The sequence below is a fragment of the Oncorhynchus tshawytscha genome, linkage group LG12 (genome assembly GCF_018296145.1).
Source record: "Oncorhynchus tshawytscha isolate Ot180627B linkage group LG12, Otsh_v2.0, whole genome shotgun sequence".
In the NCBI taxonomy this organism is placed as follows: Eukaryota; Metazoa; Chordata; class Actinopteri; order Salmoniformes; family Salmonidae; genus Oncorhynchus; species Oncorhynchus tshawytscha.
The window spans coordinates 7,084,227-7,101,726 of record NC_056440.1 but is presented as its reverse complement, the minus strand read 5'-3'; the positions used below and the strand labels follow the sequence as shown (position 1 = coordinate 7,101,726).

Sequence of the window (17,500 nt, the reverse complement as noted above, 5' to 3'; positions counted from 1 at the left end):
GCTATAGTATAGACAGTCATTGTCATAATTTATTGAATGAACCTCCTATCTTCCCGACAGTGGAGAGAAGAAGAATGTATTCACTTGAAGTGGGCCCATATTACCCTGCGTGGCTAACAAGCTAAACTCAGTGCTTGCTTCTAGTACCACCTATTCGGATGCGCTAGACTAAGGTTAGCATGGATAATTTCTATTTGTTCCTAAACTCAAAGACATGCTAAACTAAAATTAATTGGACATGCTCATCACACCTTGAATCGTCCTCCTATCTGTTTAATTGTCTTTTTAGGAACTCTAATTTAGTCAAGCTAAAATCTGGCAGGTAAATCAAATGAATACTCACACGATTTTAATTAACTCCTCCCTCTGACATTGTGACCATATTTTGTGACCTGCATTTAGAGGAGATAATGATCAGGAAGTTAAAAAAAATTAAATAATGCAGACACTGATTGAATGTTAACAATTACAATATTATGTAGTATGTAGAGGTGACCCGAACAGTTCCCACAAAATAAAATAAGCTGGTTATTGATCACTCATCCTTGGACAAGTCACTCAGAAGCAGCCAGCACAATCCAAACCTGTCTATTGAAAGCAAGTGTTGCTGAGCGTTACGTCCCTACAGACTTCCTATTTACACTATATATACAAAAGTATGTGGACACCCCTTCAAATGAGTGGATTCGGCTAATTCAGCCACACCATGGCTGACAGGTGTATAAAACTGAAGCACACCACCATGCAATCTCCATAGACAAACATTGGCAGTAGAATGGCCTTACTGAAGAGCTCAGGGACTTTCAACATGGCAATGTCATACGATGTCACCTTTCTAACAAGTCAGTTTGTCAAATTTATGCCCTGCTAGAGCTGCCACTGGTCAACCGTAAGTGCTGTTATTGTGAAGTGGAAACGTCTAGGAGCAACAACGGCTCAGCTGTGAAGTGGTAGGCCACACAAGCTCACAGAACTGGACTGCCGAGTGACAAAGAGCATAGCGCGTAATTTTTTTTGTCTGTCCTCGGTTGTAACACTCACTACTGATTTCCAAAGTCTCTGGAAGCAACTTCAGCACAATAACTATGAGTTGGGAGCTTCATGAAATGGGTTTCCGTGGCCGAGCAGCTGCACACAAGCCTAAGATCATCAAGCGCAATGCAGAGCGTTGGCTGGAGTGGTGTAAAGCTCGCCTCCATTGGACTCTGGAGCAGTGGAAACACGCTTCACCATCTGGTAGTCCAACGGACAAATCTGGGTTTGGCGGATGCCAGGAAAATGCTATCTTCTCCAATACATAGTGTCAACTGTAAAGTTTGGGGGAGGAGGAATAATGGTCTGGGGTTGTTTTTCATGGTTCAGGACTAGGCCGCTTATTTCCAGTGAAGGGAAATCTTTAACGGTACAGCATACAATGACATTCTAGACAATTCTGTTTGTAGAATCAGTTTGGGGAAGGCCCTTTCCTTTTTCAGTATGACAATGCCCCAATGCACAAAGCGAGGTCCATACCGAAATGGTTTGTTAGAGATCGGTGTGGAATGAATTTGGGATGAATTGGAATACCGACTGTGAGCCAGAACTTATCGCCAGTGCCCAACCTCACTAATGCTCTTGTGGCTGAATGGAAGCAAGTCCCCACAGCAATGTTCCAACATCTAGTGGAAAGCCTTCCCAGAGCAGTGGAGGCTGTTATAGCAGCAAAGGGGGGGACCAACTCCATATTAATGCCAATGATTTTTGAATGACATGTTCGACAAGCAGGTCTCCACATACTTTTGGCATGTACTGTATATAGGATGAGCCATGAGTAGAATACAGTATATACATATAAAGTGGGTAAAATAGTATGTAAACATGATTAAAGTGTGAATGGACCATTTCAGGTCCATTCAGGGCCCCGTATCAGTGGCTTGGTTATTTTCTTCGAAGATGGAGAAGAAGGTGTTTAGTTTGCACTTCCTAATAAACTCAGTTACTGAGTCAGTGTGTATACGTCAATAATATTCCCAGAGGCAACCTGGAACAACCTGGCAACCTATTCCGCATGATCAAAACAGTCTTGAAGCATAGATTCTGATTGGTCAGAATAACATTGAACAGTCCTTACCACGGGTGATTCCTGCTTAAGTTTCTGTCTAATGGCGGGGAGGAGCAGGAGGGAGGCGTGATATGATTTTCCTAATGTAGGGAGGGGAGGACATGTAACAATGGCCAAGCGTGTTCTCTCCGCGTGTAGCACAGGGGATGTATTGATAGAATTCCGTGAGTGTTTTCTTCAGATTTCCCTTATTAAAGTCCCTGTGCTACAATAAATGCGACCTTAGGATATGTGGTTTCCAGTTTGCACAATGTCCAGTTTAGTTCCTTGAGAGCCGTCAGAGTGTCAGCTTTGCCTTGGAATATACCGCGCAGTGGCAGTAACTGAAGAAAATTATATTGTGAGGTAATGCAGTCGGAATTTGATGGTGAGGTTTACCAAACCGGGAGTACCAAAGTTCCTGTACGTCACCACAATCACACCATGAATTGTTAATTATGAGACATACACCTTCACCTCTGTTAATCATGAGACATACACCTTCACCTCTGTTAATCATGAGACGTACCCCGTCACCTCTGTTAATCATGAGACATACCACTCCACCTCTGTTTTTCCCGGAGTTATTTCTTCCTGTCCACGCAATGAAGAGAGAACCCCGCTGGCTGTATGGATGGGGACAATATATCCAGATAGAGCCATGATTCTGTTAAACAGAGTATGTTACAGTCCCTTATGTCTCTCTGAAAGGAGATCCTCGCCCTGAGCTCGTCTACGTTAACGAGAAATATACTCGGAAGCGGTGGATGGTTTGCTCGCCACCTGAGCCTGACTAGAACCTTAACTTCTCCTCCCTCTTTTCTTTGCGTCAATGTTTTTGTGCAGTACCAAGGAGGAATGGGGCTTCCTCTGGAAATCCACACAAAGGATCCAGATCAGTGAAGTCATTGATTCTGGTCGAATTTCTGGCGAGTGACTGTCGATCTAATGTCCAAAAGTTCTTTAGGTAATACTAGAACCAATCAGAGCAATAGATCAATATAGCAATAGATCAATAGATCAATATAGCTTTAGATCAATAGATCAATATAGCAATAGATCAATATAGCAATAGATCAATAGATCAATATAGCTTTAGATCAATATAGCAATAGAGCAATAGATCAATAGATCAATATAGCAATAGATCAATATAGCTTTAGATCAATAGATCAATATAGCAATAGATCAATATAGCAATAGAGCAATAGTTCAATAGATCAATATATCAATAGATCAATATAGCAATAGATCAATACAGCAACGGATCAATAGATCAATATAGCAATAGATCAATATAGCAATAGATCAATAGATCAATATAGCAATAGATCAATAGATCAATATAGCAATAGATCAATAGATCAATAGATCAATATAGCAATAGATCAATATAGCAATAGATCAATAGATCAATATAGCAATAGATCAATATAGCAATAGATCAATAGATCAATATAGCAATAGATCAATAGATCAATATAGCAATAGATCAATAGATCAATATAGCAATAGATCAATAGATCAATATAGCAATAGATCAATAGATCAATATAGCAATAGATCAATAGATCAATAGATCAATACAGCAACGGATCAATAGATCCTAAACCACTAAGATTATCTATATGTCAATATTTTGCTGAATGTGCTACGTTGTGTAATGTGTTAAACCAGAAAGCTTTGGTGTTGATTTTTATATTGAACTAGTTTATTAACCCTGTTCCTGTATTATAGGAACAGTCTGTTTTGTTATATTGAACTAGTTTATTAACCCTGTTCCTGTATTATAGGAACAGTCTGTTTTGTTATATTGAACTAGTTTATTAACCCTGTTCCTGTATTATAGGAACAGTCTGTTTTGTTATATTGAACTAGTTTATTAACCCTGTTCCTGTATTATAGGAACAGTCTGTTTTGTTATATTGAACTAGTTTATTAACCCTGTTCCTGTATTATAGGAACAGTCTGTTTTGTTATATTGAACTAGTTGAACAATTTCCTGTGTATTCTGACTGTAAGACACTACAGAGGGTAGTGCCTACGGCCCAGTACATCACTGGGGCCAAGCTTCCTGCCATCCAGGACCTCTATACCAGGCGGTGTCAGAGGCAGTTTTTACACTGCTGCTACTCTATTTATTATCTATGCATAGTCACTTTACCCTTACCCACATGTACAAATTAGCTCGACTAACATGAACCCCTGTATATAGCCTTATTATTGTTATTTTAATATTTTTAGTTAGCTCAGAGTAAATATTTTCTTAACTTTATTTAACTCTATTTTCTTAACTGCATTGTTGGTTAAGGGCTGTGTAAGTAAGCATTTCACGGTTAGGTCTTAAAACTGTTGTATTCGGCGCAAATACAATTTGATTTGATTAGATTTGATTACATGTCATTTTCTATATTTTCAGCATGATTTTAACATCAGTTTTTTTCTTAAAGTACCTTTTTAATAGAAATTCTCGTAGGAGCGAGGGATTTTCTGTGAGCATATGCGGTTAGGGAAAGTCTGCATGACATTTAACCACAGATTTCTTCCCCAAAAATCCCCAGAAAGGTTCAAACTGCTGCCTAACATATTATCAACAGCCATATGTTTAAGCATTTCCCTTATAAAACTCAGAGATGAGGAGATTGTTAGCTTAGAGTGAGATCATTTTTTTACATCAGCCTCTATCCGTTCTCAAAGATAGAGGGTCAGAACTAAGGAGGGCGCTCCAAATGGCATGTTATTCCCTATAAAGTGCAGTATTTTTGACCCGTGCCATATGTACATTGGGGCAAAAACGTATTTAGTCAGCTCCAATTGTGCAAGTTCTTCCACTTAAAAAGATGAAAGAGGCCTGTAATTTTCATCATAGGGACACTTCACTATGACAGACGAAATTACAACAAAAAATCCAGAAAATCGTATTTTTAATGAATTTATTTGCAAATTATGGTGGAAAATAAGTATTTGGTCACCTACAAACAAGCAAGATTTCTGGCTCTCACAGACCTGTAACTTCTTCTTTAAGAGGCTCCTCTGTCCTCCACTCGTTACCTGTATTAATGGCACCTGTTTGAACTTGTTATTAGTATAAAAGACACCTGTCCACAACCTCAAACAGTCACACTCCAAACTCCACTATGGCCAAGACCAAAGAGCTGTCAAAGGACACCAGAAACAAAATTGTAGACCTGCAGCAGGCTGGGAAGACTGAATCTGCGATAGGTAAGCAGCTTGGTTTGAAGAAATCAACTGTGGGAGCAATCATTAGGAAATGGAAGACATACAAGACCACTGATAATCTCCCTCGATCTGGGGCTCCACGCAAGATCTCACCCCGTGGGGTCAAAACGATCACAAGAACGGTGAGCAAAAATCCCAGAACCATACGGGGGGACCTAGTGAATGACCTGCAGAGAGCTGGGACCAAAGTAACAAAGCCTACCATCAGTAACACACTATGCCGCCAGGGACTCAAATCCTGCAGTGCCAGACGTGTCCCCCTGCTTAAGCCAGTACATGTCCAGGCTCGTCTGAAGTTTGCTAGAGAGCATTTGGATGATCCAGAAGAAGATTGGGAGAATGTCATATGGTCAGATGAAACCAAAATATAACTTTTTGGTAAAAACTCAACTCGTCGTGTTTGGAGGACAAAGAATAGTGAGTTGCATCCAAAGAACACCATACCTACTGTGAAGCATGGGGGTGGAAACATCATGCTTTGGGGCTGTTTTTCTGCAAAGGGACCAGGACGACTGATCCGTGTAAAGGAAAGAATGAATGGGGCCATGTATCGTGAGATTTTGAGTGAAAACCTCCTTCCATCAGCAAGGGCATTGAAGATGGAACGTGGCTGGGTCTTTCAGCATGACAATGATCCCAAACACACCGCCCGGGCAACGAAGGAGTGGCATCGTAAGAAGCATTTCAAGGTCCTGGAGTGGCCTAGCCAGTCTCCAGATCTCAACCCCATAGAAAATCTTTGGAGGGAGTTGAAAGTCCGTGTTACCCAGCAACAGCCCCAAAACATCACTGCTCTAGAGGAGATCTGCATGGAGGAATGGGCCAAAATACCAGCAACAGTGTGTGAAAACCTTGTGAAGACTTAAAGATAACGTTTGACCTCTGTCATTGCCAACAAAGGGTATATAACAAAGTATTGAGATAAACTTTTGTTATTGACCAAATACTTATTTTCCACCATAATTTGCAAATTAATTCATTATTAATCCTACAATGTGATTTTCTGGATTTGTTTTCTCATTTTGTCTGTCATAGTTGAAGTGTACCTATGATGAAAATTACAGGCCTCTCTCATCTTTTTAAGTGGGAGAACTTGCACAATTGGTGGCTGACTAAATACTTTTTTGCCCCACTATATAGGGAATAGGGTGCCATTTGGGATGCAACTAAAGTATCCCAGTCTTCCATATTGAAGAAATGATTTGTATTTCTTAGAGGTTTTAGGGTCTTAAAGTAATTGTCTACAAGCTGTGCCACACTGAAAACTATAATGAATTTTGTAATCCTCATCTCACTCTTATGAACTATGTAATTACTTCCCCATGCAGAGTATATAAATAATCCATTTTATGAAGCCGGGCAATATTGGTTTTTAGCAAAGGACACTCTGGTCAATCAGTGGATTATACATGTAAATTAAATTAGAATGTCAGTCGGATACTAGAATGTCAGTTGGATACTAGAATGTCAGTCGGATGCTAGAATGTCAGTTGGATACTAGAATGTCAGTCGGATGCTAGAATGTCAGTTGGATACTAGAATGTCAGTCGGATACTAGAATGTCAGTCGGATACTAGAATGTCAGTCGGATACTAGAATGTCAGTCGGATGCTAGAATGTCAGTCGGATACTAGAATGTCAGTCGGATACTAGAATGTCAGTCGGATACTAGAATGTCAGTCGGATACTAGAATGTCAGTTGGATGCTAGAATGTCAGTCGGATACTAGAATGTCAGTCGGATACTAGAATGTCAGTCGGATACTAGAATGTCAGTTGGATACTAGAATGTCAGTTGGATGCTAGAATGTCAGTTGGATGCTAGAATGTCAGTCGGATACTAGAATGTCAGTCGGATACTAGAATGTCAGTCGGATGCTAGAATGTCAGTAGGATGCTAGAATGTCAGTCGGATACTAGAATGTCAGTCGGATACTAGAATGTCAGTCGGATGCTAGAATGTCAGTCGGATACTAGAATGTCAGTCGGATACTAGAATGTCAGTTGGATGCTAGAATGTCAGTTGGATGCTAGAATTAGAGCCAGTTTCCTACAGCAATATGAAATGTTATTATGTTTATTTTAATTCTAATTAGTAATGAATTTACTTTTTGTAGGGGTAGAAACACATTTGTTCATTAGTGCAAATTAAATCTAACATTTCAATGTGGAAATTACAAACTTTAGAAGCCTTTTCAAACTCAAATACACTACAAGTTTGCATGTACTTCTTTGCAGGAAAATTCTCAGCATCAAAATATTGATCAAATTAATATCCTACATATGTTGTCGCTGCGATAAGTGTCTGGATGTGCATCCAAAATAGAACCCTATTCTCTATTTAGTCCACTGCTTTTGTCCAGAGGCTCGTAGGAAATAGGGTTCTATTTAAGAGTCTCAGTGCTTGTCCTGTCTCTGAGCCGATGGAGGAGACCTTTCCTTCATTCTGAATCTGAAGATAAATAAAACTCCATGAACTTTGCCTTGGCTGTTATTATATCCTCAGAAACACAAGGAGGTTTTACTGAACCATTATGGTTGAAAATCTGCAGGAGATAAGATTTCACGTCTGATCTGGGTACGCTCCATGTCACAGCTTGTCTCACCTCATGGACAGATGTCGTTGAAATCAGCGACAGCCGATCACACTGATCCCCTAGTAATCATGTGCGATGATCCCGGGGTGACACGGAGCTGTGGGAAATATGTCCGTCAGTACCTCCACCCACACCGGTAATCCCCCCGACCCTCCTACCTCCACTTTCCCCTCCACCTCTCCTCTCTTCTCATTCCTCCCCCAATCTCTTCCCACAGACTCTCCCTCCCCCATAAGCTGCCCTATACCCTATCGCCACCTGCCCCCTCCTCTCTTCTCTCCTCCCCCTCTCCCCATCTCGTCCCACTGACTCTCCCTCCCCCTAAGCTGCCCTATACCCTACCGCCACCTGCCCCCTCCTCTCCTCAGTCTCCCCCTCCTTTCCCCATGTCCTTATCCCTCCCCATGCCAGCTCCGAACCCTCTTCATAGATAGACTTCGACATATGACTCATACTGTATACGTTTCTGTATACAATAAATTGTTTGTACATAAGTAAGATACAGATGTTAAACATTACAAGTAACAACCACTGTCACATGATGACCATATTTATTTATTTTATACAGCATGTTATGTTGCATTGCATTATGGGAGGAGGAGATGCATGCCAATGGTCAGTTCTGATCTGTGTATCTCTCTCTGTACTTTCTGTCTGTAAAGTGGGAAGAAAAAGTATGTGAACCTCTTTAGAATTACCTGGATTTCTGCATAAATTGTATCTGATCTTCGTCTAAGTCACAACAAGAGACAAACACAGTCTGCTTAAACTAATAACACACAAACAATTTTTTCATTTTTCATATCTTTATTGAACACACCACGTAAGCATTCACAGGGTGGGAAAAGTATGTGAATCCTTGGATTTAATAACTGGTTGACCATCATTTGGCAGCAATAACCTCAACCAAACGTTTTCTGTAGTTGTGGATCAGACCTGCACTATGATCAGGAGGAATTTTGGACCATTCCTCTTTACAAAACTGTTTCAGTACCACAATATTCTTGGGATGTCTGGTGTGAACCTCTCTCTTGAGGTCATGCCACAACATCTCAATCGGGTTGAGGTCAGGACTCTGACTGGGCCACTCCAGAAGGTCAGGACTCTGACTGGGCCACTCCAGAAGGTCAGGACTCTGACTGGGCCACTCCAGAAGGTCAGGACTCTGACTGGGCCACTCCAGAAGGTCAGGACTCTGACTGGGACACTCCAGAAGGTCAGGACTCTGACTGGGCCACTCCAGAAGGTCAGGACTCTGACTGGGCCACTCCAGAAGGTCAGGACTCTGACTGGGCCACTCCAGAAGGTCAGGACTCTGACCGGGACACTCCAGAAGGTCAGGACTCTGACTGGGCCACTCCAGAAGGTCAGGACTCTGACTGGGACACTCCAGAAGGTCAGGACTCTGACTGGGCCACTCCAGAAGGTGTATTTTCTTCTGTTGAAGCCATTCTGTTGTTGATTTACTTCTGTCTTTTGGGTCGTTGTCCTGTTGCATCATTTAACTTCTGTTGAGCTTCAATTGGTGGACAGATAACCTTACATTCTCCTGCAAAATGTCTTGATAAACTTGGGAATACATTTTTCCATCGATGATAGCAAGCTGTCCAGGCCCTGAGGCAGAAAAACAGCCCCAAACCATGATGCTCCCTCCACCATAGTTTACAGTTGGAATGAGGTTTTGATGTTGCTGTGCTGTGTCTTTTTTCTCCACACATAGTGTTGTGTGTTCCTTGCAAACAACGCAACTTTAGTTTCATCTGTCCACAGAATATTTTGCCAGTAGTGCTGTGGAACATCCAGGTGCTCTTTTGCGAACTTCATACGTGTAGCAATGTTTTTTTTGGACAGCAATGGCTTCTTCCGTGGTGTCCTCCCATGAACAACATTGTTTCTTTAGTGTTTTACGTATCGTAGACTCGTCAACAGAGACGTTAACATGTTCCAGAGATTTCTGTAAGTCTTTAGCTGACACTCTAGGATTCTTCCTCGTTGAGCATTCTGCGCTGTGCTCTTGCAGTCATATTTGCAGGACTGCAACTCCTAGGGAGAGTAGCAATAATGCTGAAATGTATCCATTTATAGACAATTTGTCTTACCGTGGACTGACTTTTAGAGATACTTTTGTAACCCTTATGCAAGGCAACAATTGTTAAACGTAGGTCTTCTGAGATCTCTTTTGTTCGGGGCATGGTTCATATCAGGCAATGCTTCTTATGAAAACTTCAATTTTGTGAGTGGGCAGGAAAACCTCTAACCAACATCTCCAATCTCGTCTCATTGATTAGACACCAGGTGAGCTGACTCCCGACTCCAATTAGCTTTTGGAGGAGTCATTATCCTAGGGGTTCACATACTTTTTCCAACCTACACTGTGAATGTTTAAATTGTGTATTCAATATAGACAAGAAAAATACAATAATGTTTGTGTTATTAGTTTAAGCAGACTGTGTTTGTCTATTGTTGTGACTTAGATCAAGATCAGACCCAAATATATGTCCAATCTATGCAGAAATCCAGGTAATTCCACACTTTTTCTTGTTATACCATGCTATTGTTCTCCAACAACCACAGACAGAAGGGACCCCTATTACCTAAATACAGGTGTAGGATTTAATTCATTTGACCTACAGTATATACAGCGAAATACAGTGCAGTCATGAAGTACAATCATGAAGTGGAACGACATTTATTGGATATTTCAAACTTTTTTAACAAATCAAAAACTGAAAAATTGGGCGTGCAAAATTATTCAGCCCCCTTAAGTTAATACTTTGTAGCGCTACCTTTTGCTGCGATTACAGCTGTAAGTCGCTTGGGGTATGTCTCTATCAGTTTTGCACATCGAGAGACTGAAATTTTTTCCCATTCCTCCTTGCAAAACAGCTCGAGCTCAGTGAGGTTGGATGGAGAGCATTTGTGAACAGCAGTTTTCAGTTCTTTCCACAGATTCTCGATTGGATTCAGGTCTGGACTTTGACTTGGCCATTCTAACACCTGGATATGTTTATTTTTGAACCATTCCATTGTAGATTTTGCTTTATGTTTTGGATCATTGTCTTGTTGGAAGACAAATCTCTGTCCCAGTCTCAGGTCTTTTGCAGACTCCATCAGGTTTTCTTCCAGAATGGTCCTGTATTTGGCTCCATCCATCTTCCCATCAATTTTAACCATCTTCCCTGTCCCTGCTGAAGAAAAGCAGGCCCAAACCATGATGCTGCCACCACCATGTTTGACAGTGGGGATGGTGTGTTCAGGGTGATGAGCTGTGTTGCTTTTACACCAAACATAACGTTTTGCATTGTTGCCAAAAAGTTCAATTTTGGTTTCATCTGACCAGAGCACCTTCTTCCACATGTTTGGTGTGTCTCCCAGGTGGCTCGTGGCAAACTTTAAACGACACTTTTTATGGATATCTTTAAGAAATGGCTTTCTTCTTGCCACTCTTCCATAAAGGCCAGATTTGTGCAATATATGACTGATTGTTGTCCTATGGACAGAGTCTCCCACCTCAGCTGTAGATCTCTGCAGTTCATCCAGAGTGATCATGGGCCTCTTGGCTGCATCTCTGATCAGTCTTCTCCTTGTATGAGCTGAAAGTTTAGAGGGACGGCCAGGTCTTGGTAGATTTGCAGTGGTCTGATACTCCTTCCATTTCAATATTATCGCTTGCACAGTGCTCCTTGGGATGTTTAAAGCTTGGGAAATCTTTTTGTATCCAAATCCGTCTTTAAACTTCTTCACAACAGTATCTCGGACCTGCCTGGTGTGTTCCTTGTTCTTCATGATGCTCTCTGCGCTTTTAACGGACCTCTGAGACTATCACAGTGCAGGTGCATTTATACGGAGACTTGATTACACACAGGTGGATTGTATTTATCATCATTAGTCATTTAGGTCAACATTGGATCATTCAGAGATCCTCACTGAACTTCTGGAGAGAGTTTGCTGCACTGAAAGTAAAGGGGCTGAATAATTTTGCACGCCCAATTTTTCAGTTTTTGATTTGTTAAAAAAGTTTGAAATATCCAATAAATGTCGTTCCACTTCATGATTGTGTCCCACTTGTTGTTGATTCTTCACAAAAAAATACAGTTTTATATCTTTATGTTTGAAGCCTGAAATGTGGCAAAAGGTCGCAAATTTCAAGGGGGCCGAATACTTTCGCAAGGCACTGTAACCCTGCAGCAAGAAGAATTGAATCTTTAGTTGCTTGATTGGTTTCTAGGCTATTAGTTGGTCAAAAGTAGGCTACATGAAAACTGCAATACTGTTAAAGGGGCAGTGCAATCAAAAACGTAATTTCCTAAAAAAAACATTAAATTATGAAAATGATGATAATGCCCTTTTAGTGTACGAGCCTGTTCAAGTGGGATGGAGTTTCTGGCCACAACATGACACATCACAATCTGATCTGATTATTCAGACCAATGATCAGTCGTCTTTTATTTGCATATGCATCTTCCTACTTTGGGAAAGTGTAAGCGAAGTACTGCAGGTTCTAGAGTCTAGATGAACATATCTGCCAATCAGGGCTGTGTATGTAAATATATTTCTATCAACACGCCCACACGAGCAGACAGGAGTTTTAATCACAAAAAGGTGACTAAAGGAAATAAATGATAGAAAATATATTTGGAGTTATTTTCATGAAATAAACACACTCAGTGATGTATTGGACATATAGTGATTATTTAAAAATACAATTTAAAAGACAGCAGGGAGGCTATATGCTGCCTTCACATGCTATTGGAGTTATCGGAAGTTCCTTGTTCCGACTGGGAAGTTTCACTTGAACGACCCTTCAAGTTGGATTTACTATCTGGAAAACCCAGAGAAAATGCCCGAGTTGCACAGCTGGGACATTTCACCTCTGACCTTTGACCTTTTCAAACAAAGGATGACAACGAACCAGTTTTTGACTACCACAATATGGGTAGGACCCAATGTAGCTAGTTTGATCATATTGTCAATGTTAAGCAAACTAGCTAACTTAACTGTAAGCAACGTTAGCTATCTTAACAAGCTAGCTAACTTAACTATAAGCAACGTTAGCTATCTTAACAAGCTAGCTAACTTAACTATAAGCAACGTTAGCTATCTTAACAAGCTAGCTAACTTAACTATAAGCAACGTTAGCTATCTTAACAAGCTAGCTAACTTAACTATAAGCAACGTTAGCTATCTTAACAAGCTAGCTAACTTAACTATAAGCAACGTTAGCTATCTTAACAAGCTAGCTAACTTAACTATAAGCAACGTTAGCTATCTTAACAAGCTAGCTAACTTAACTATAAGCAACGTTAGCTATCTTAACAAGCTAGCTAACTAACTATAAGCAACGTTAGCTATCTTAACAAGCTAAACAAGCAACGTTAGCTATCTTAACAAGCTAGCTAACTTAACTATAAGCAACGTTAGCTATCTTAACAAGCTAGCTAACTTAACTATAAGCAACGTTAGCTATCTTAACAAGCTAGCTAACTTAACTATAAGCAACGTTAGCTATCTTAACAAGCTAGCTAACTTAACTATAAGCAACGTTAGCTATCTTAACAAGCTAGCTAACTTAACTATAAGCAACGTTAGCTATCTTAACAAGCTAGCTAAAATAAAAACGAGGGGGAAAAAACACATTAAAAAAAGAGAAGAAAAAAAACATTAATTAAACAAAGTCGTATTTTCGACATCACTGCTTGGAAATAGGAAGCTCAGACGAGCATGTGAATGCAGCTTTAATATAACTGTGTGTTAGTGTGGATTTTCAGTGAATGTATTGTAACTCAAAAAAGCTAATTTGCAGAAAAATTCTCAGCAATAATAGGGTGATCAAATTAAGATCCTATATATGTAGTGCTCCACCTTTGGTCCCTGGTAAAAAAAAGTAGTGCTCAATATAGGGAATAAGGCTCAGGTCTAAAGTAGTGCTCTATATAGGGAATAAGGCTCAGGTCTAAAGTAGTGCTCTATATAGGGAATAAGGTGCCATCTAGGACGCAGGCCATTCTCCAGCAGTCATGGAATGGATCATTATTTGAGAGCCAAGCACAGATTTTCATCACCCCTGAGTCAAGCTTTTGGAGAGCTCAGGGCCGGCCCACTCAGTCCTAACTGAAGTGTGTTATCGAATTATGTGTTAAAGCAACTTTTTCACTGCCCAGTAGTCAGAACTGGAACTCTCACAGTGTTTTGTGTGATATGCCCATCTGCTGTGACTACTGTTGCATACCATGTTGATATCCTCCTCTCTCTGTGTCTCTCTCTCTGTCTCTCTGTCTCTGTCTCTCTCTCTGTGTCTCTCTCTGTGTCTCTCTCTCTCTCTCTCTCTCTCTCTCTGTGTCTCTGTCTCTCTTTGTCTCTGTCTCTCTCTCGCTCTCTCTCTCTCTGTGTCTCTGTCTCTCTTTGTCTCTGTCTCTCACTCTCTGTCTCTCTTTATCGCTCTCTCTCTCTCTGTGTCTGTCTCTCTTTGTCTCTGTCTCTCTGTCTCTCTCTCTCTCTCTGTCTCTCTGTCTCTGTCTCTCTCTGTGTCTCTCTGTCTCTCTCTCTCTCTCTGTCTCTCTCTCTCTCTCTCTCTCTCTGTCTCTGTCTCTCTCTCTCTCTCTCTCTCTCTCGGTGTCTCTGTCTCTCTCTCTCTCTCTCTGTGTCTCTGTCTCTCTTTGTCTCTGTCTCTCACTCTCTCTGTCTCTCTTTATCGCTCTCTCTCTCTCTCTCTCTCGCTCTCTCTTTCTTTCTTTATCGCTCTCTCTCTCCCTCTCTTTATCGCTCTCTCTTTATCGCTCTCTCTCCCTCTCTCCCTGTTCTCTCTCTCTATCGCTCTCTCTTTATCCCTCTCTCTTTATCTCTCTCTTTATATCTCTCTCTCTCTTTATCGCTCTCTCTATCTTTCACATACTGGTGCTCTCTGCTGACCGAAGTACTTTCCTAGTCCTGACCTACTCTCCGGTGAGTACTGCAATGGTTTGTAAAACCATTTTCAGTTTGTAACGTCACACTTTGGCTCATGAACATCCTGGTTTTGTTTGGTTCTTGGGTAGTATCCCCTTGTTGATGATAATCTGTTTGGCATTTCAGGATTATTTTGTTCTCAGAACTATGAGGACCTCCTCCAGCCTCCCATGTTAGATTTGGGCTGATGCTGTGTTCCTCCCCTGCTTACAACACCAGCGCTGAACCAGAACATATTGACATACTTTAATCGAGGTGATTTAAAACACTGATCTCAGAATATGTCATCATGTTCACCAAAACATGGGGGCTTAGATGAAGATATCAGGAGGGGTCAAAATGATAATGATGCACCACATGGGTGGAGGGGAGGACGGGAGGAGGGGTGGATGGGGGAGGGGTGGAGTGGTGGATGGGTGGAGGGGTGGATGGGTGAAGGGTGGAGTGGAGGGGTGGATGGGGAGGAGGAGGGTGGAGGGGTGGATGGGTGGAGGGGTGGAGTGGAGGGGTGGATGGGGAGGGGAGGAGGGGTGGATGGGTGGAGGGGTGGATGGGTAGAGGGGAGGAGAGGTGGATGGGTGGAGGGGAGGAGGGGGGAATTGGATTCCTTTAGGGTCTTCACTCCTTACTGTGGCTAAGCTTGTAACAGGAGGAAGACATATTGAAAAAGAGCTCAAGAAAACAAACATTTTCATCTGAGAGATTATACTCTAGGTAGACAGATGTTCTCACTGGGCCTCAGTGATATGTTCACCTATAAATAGTCAAACACATGGTCCTGGGTTATGAGGGAGGGAGGGTTGGTGGTGGTGGTGGTGGGGGGGGTTCCTGAAGGGTTTCCAGCTATCTCTGAAAAGCAGATTACACCACCAGACGACCTAACCTGGGTTCAAATAGTATTTAAAACCTTTTAAAGACTTAAACAGGATTTAATTTAGCTTGATTGAGCTTGCCTGGCACACTGGAACTAATTTAATCGTTGAATTCTGTTTGAAGGTCTGCAAAGCGAGAGTGACGATGTCTACGATACTAGACAAGTTCATGTGTCTGTAATAATCTGTGACGGGGATGGTCAACTGGTGGCCCCATTTTATAGGGCCATGGATCGATTACAAAATGGCAAAAATGTGTAGAATTGTAGAAAATTATCTGTGAAGTGGCGAGGTATCAAATCAAATGTTATTTGTGACACAACAGAAAGAAAAATTGAGAAAAAAATAGAAAAATAATAGCACGAGGAGTAAATACACAATGAGCAACGGTTACTTTTAAAATCTATTTTTAAATCATCACTGTATTTCTAATTAATCACTGTGTGTTTATTTCATGAAAATAACTCAAAATATCATTTGTATAATTTATTTCCCTGAGTCTCCTTTTTGCAATATACGCGGGGTACCAGTACTGAGTCCACATGCAGTGGTGTGAGGTAACATAGGTAGATACACTATAAATACAAAAGTATGTGGACACGGCTTCAAATTAGTGGATTCGGCTATTTCAGCCACACTGACAGGTGTATATCGTGCACACAAACATGCAATCTCCATAGACAAACATTGGCAGTAGAATGGCTTTACTGAAGAGCTCAGTGACTTTCAACGTGGCACCGTCAGACGATGACACCTTTCTAACAAGTCAGTCATCAAATTTTCTGCCCTGCTAGAGCAGCCACCGGTCAACTGTAAGTGCTGTTATTGTGAAGTGGAAACGTCTAGGAGCAACAACGGCTCTGCCGTGAAGTGGTAGGCCACACAAGCTCACAGAACGGGACTGCTAAAGCGCATTGAGCATAAAAATCGTCTGTCCTCGGTTGCAACACTCACTACTGATTTCCAATCTGTCTCTGAAACCAACATCAGCACGATAACTGATTGTCTGTCGGGAGCTTCATGAAATGGGTTTCCATGGCTGAGCAGCCGCACACAAGCCTACAATCACAATCACGCAATGCCAAGCGTCGAATCTGGATTTGGTGGATGCCAGGAGAACGCTACCTGCGCCAATGTGTAGTACCAACTGTAAAGTTTGATGGAGGAGGAATAATGGTCTGGGGCTGTTTTTCATGGTTCGGGCTAGGACCATTAGTTCAAGTGAAGGGAATCTTAACAATACAGCATGCAATTACATTCTAGACGATTCTGTGCTTCCAACTTTGTGGCAACAGTTTGGGGAAGGCCCTTTCCTGTTTCATCATGACAATACCCACAAAGAACTAAGGGTAACCATGGCAACCATGACAGAGGGAAAAGCATTACGCTGGTAAGAGTCTAATATTTTATCAGAAAGTTGTTTTCATTGCAAGTTAAAGTGTACTGTTAGCTAGCTAGCTAATGTTAGCTGACTGGGATAACATTAGCTGGCGGGCTCGCTAGCGAACGTTGCATGTAAGATCTGTGTAGTAATATTATTTGTTCTGAAAGCCATTATCTCTGAAAGCCATTTGAATTACCAGTTATAGCCTTATGATAGCTAGCTAACATTGAACCTAGTTGCTTAGCTTTAGCTACCTGCAGATTCATGTAAGGTGCATGTTAGTATGGATTATGGTTCACAGTTTAGCTAGCTACATGTTTAAATAAAAATAATATACTGTACATTTAACCATTTCACTGTACCATTTACACCCTGTTAGGGTT

General features: G+C 41.3%; 1 long non-coding RNA gene across 1 annotated transcript in view; it reads left to right on the top strand.

Annotated features, from left to right (window-relative positions):
- The first annotated feature begins 12,689 nt into the window (after positions 1-12,689).
- Positions 12,690-17,500, top strand: part of LOC121847874 — a 10,027-nt gene continuing 5,216 nt past the window's right edge. Inside the window, exons 1-2 of the long non-coding RNA XR_006084747.1 lie at positions 12,690-12,852; positions 14,831-14,858. This is a non-coding gene — a long non-coding RNA (uncharacterized LOC121847874). The remainder of the gene's footprint in view (positions 12,853-14,830; positions 14,859-17,500) is intronic.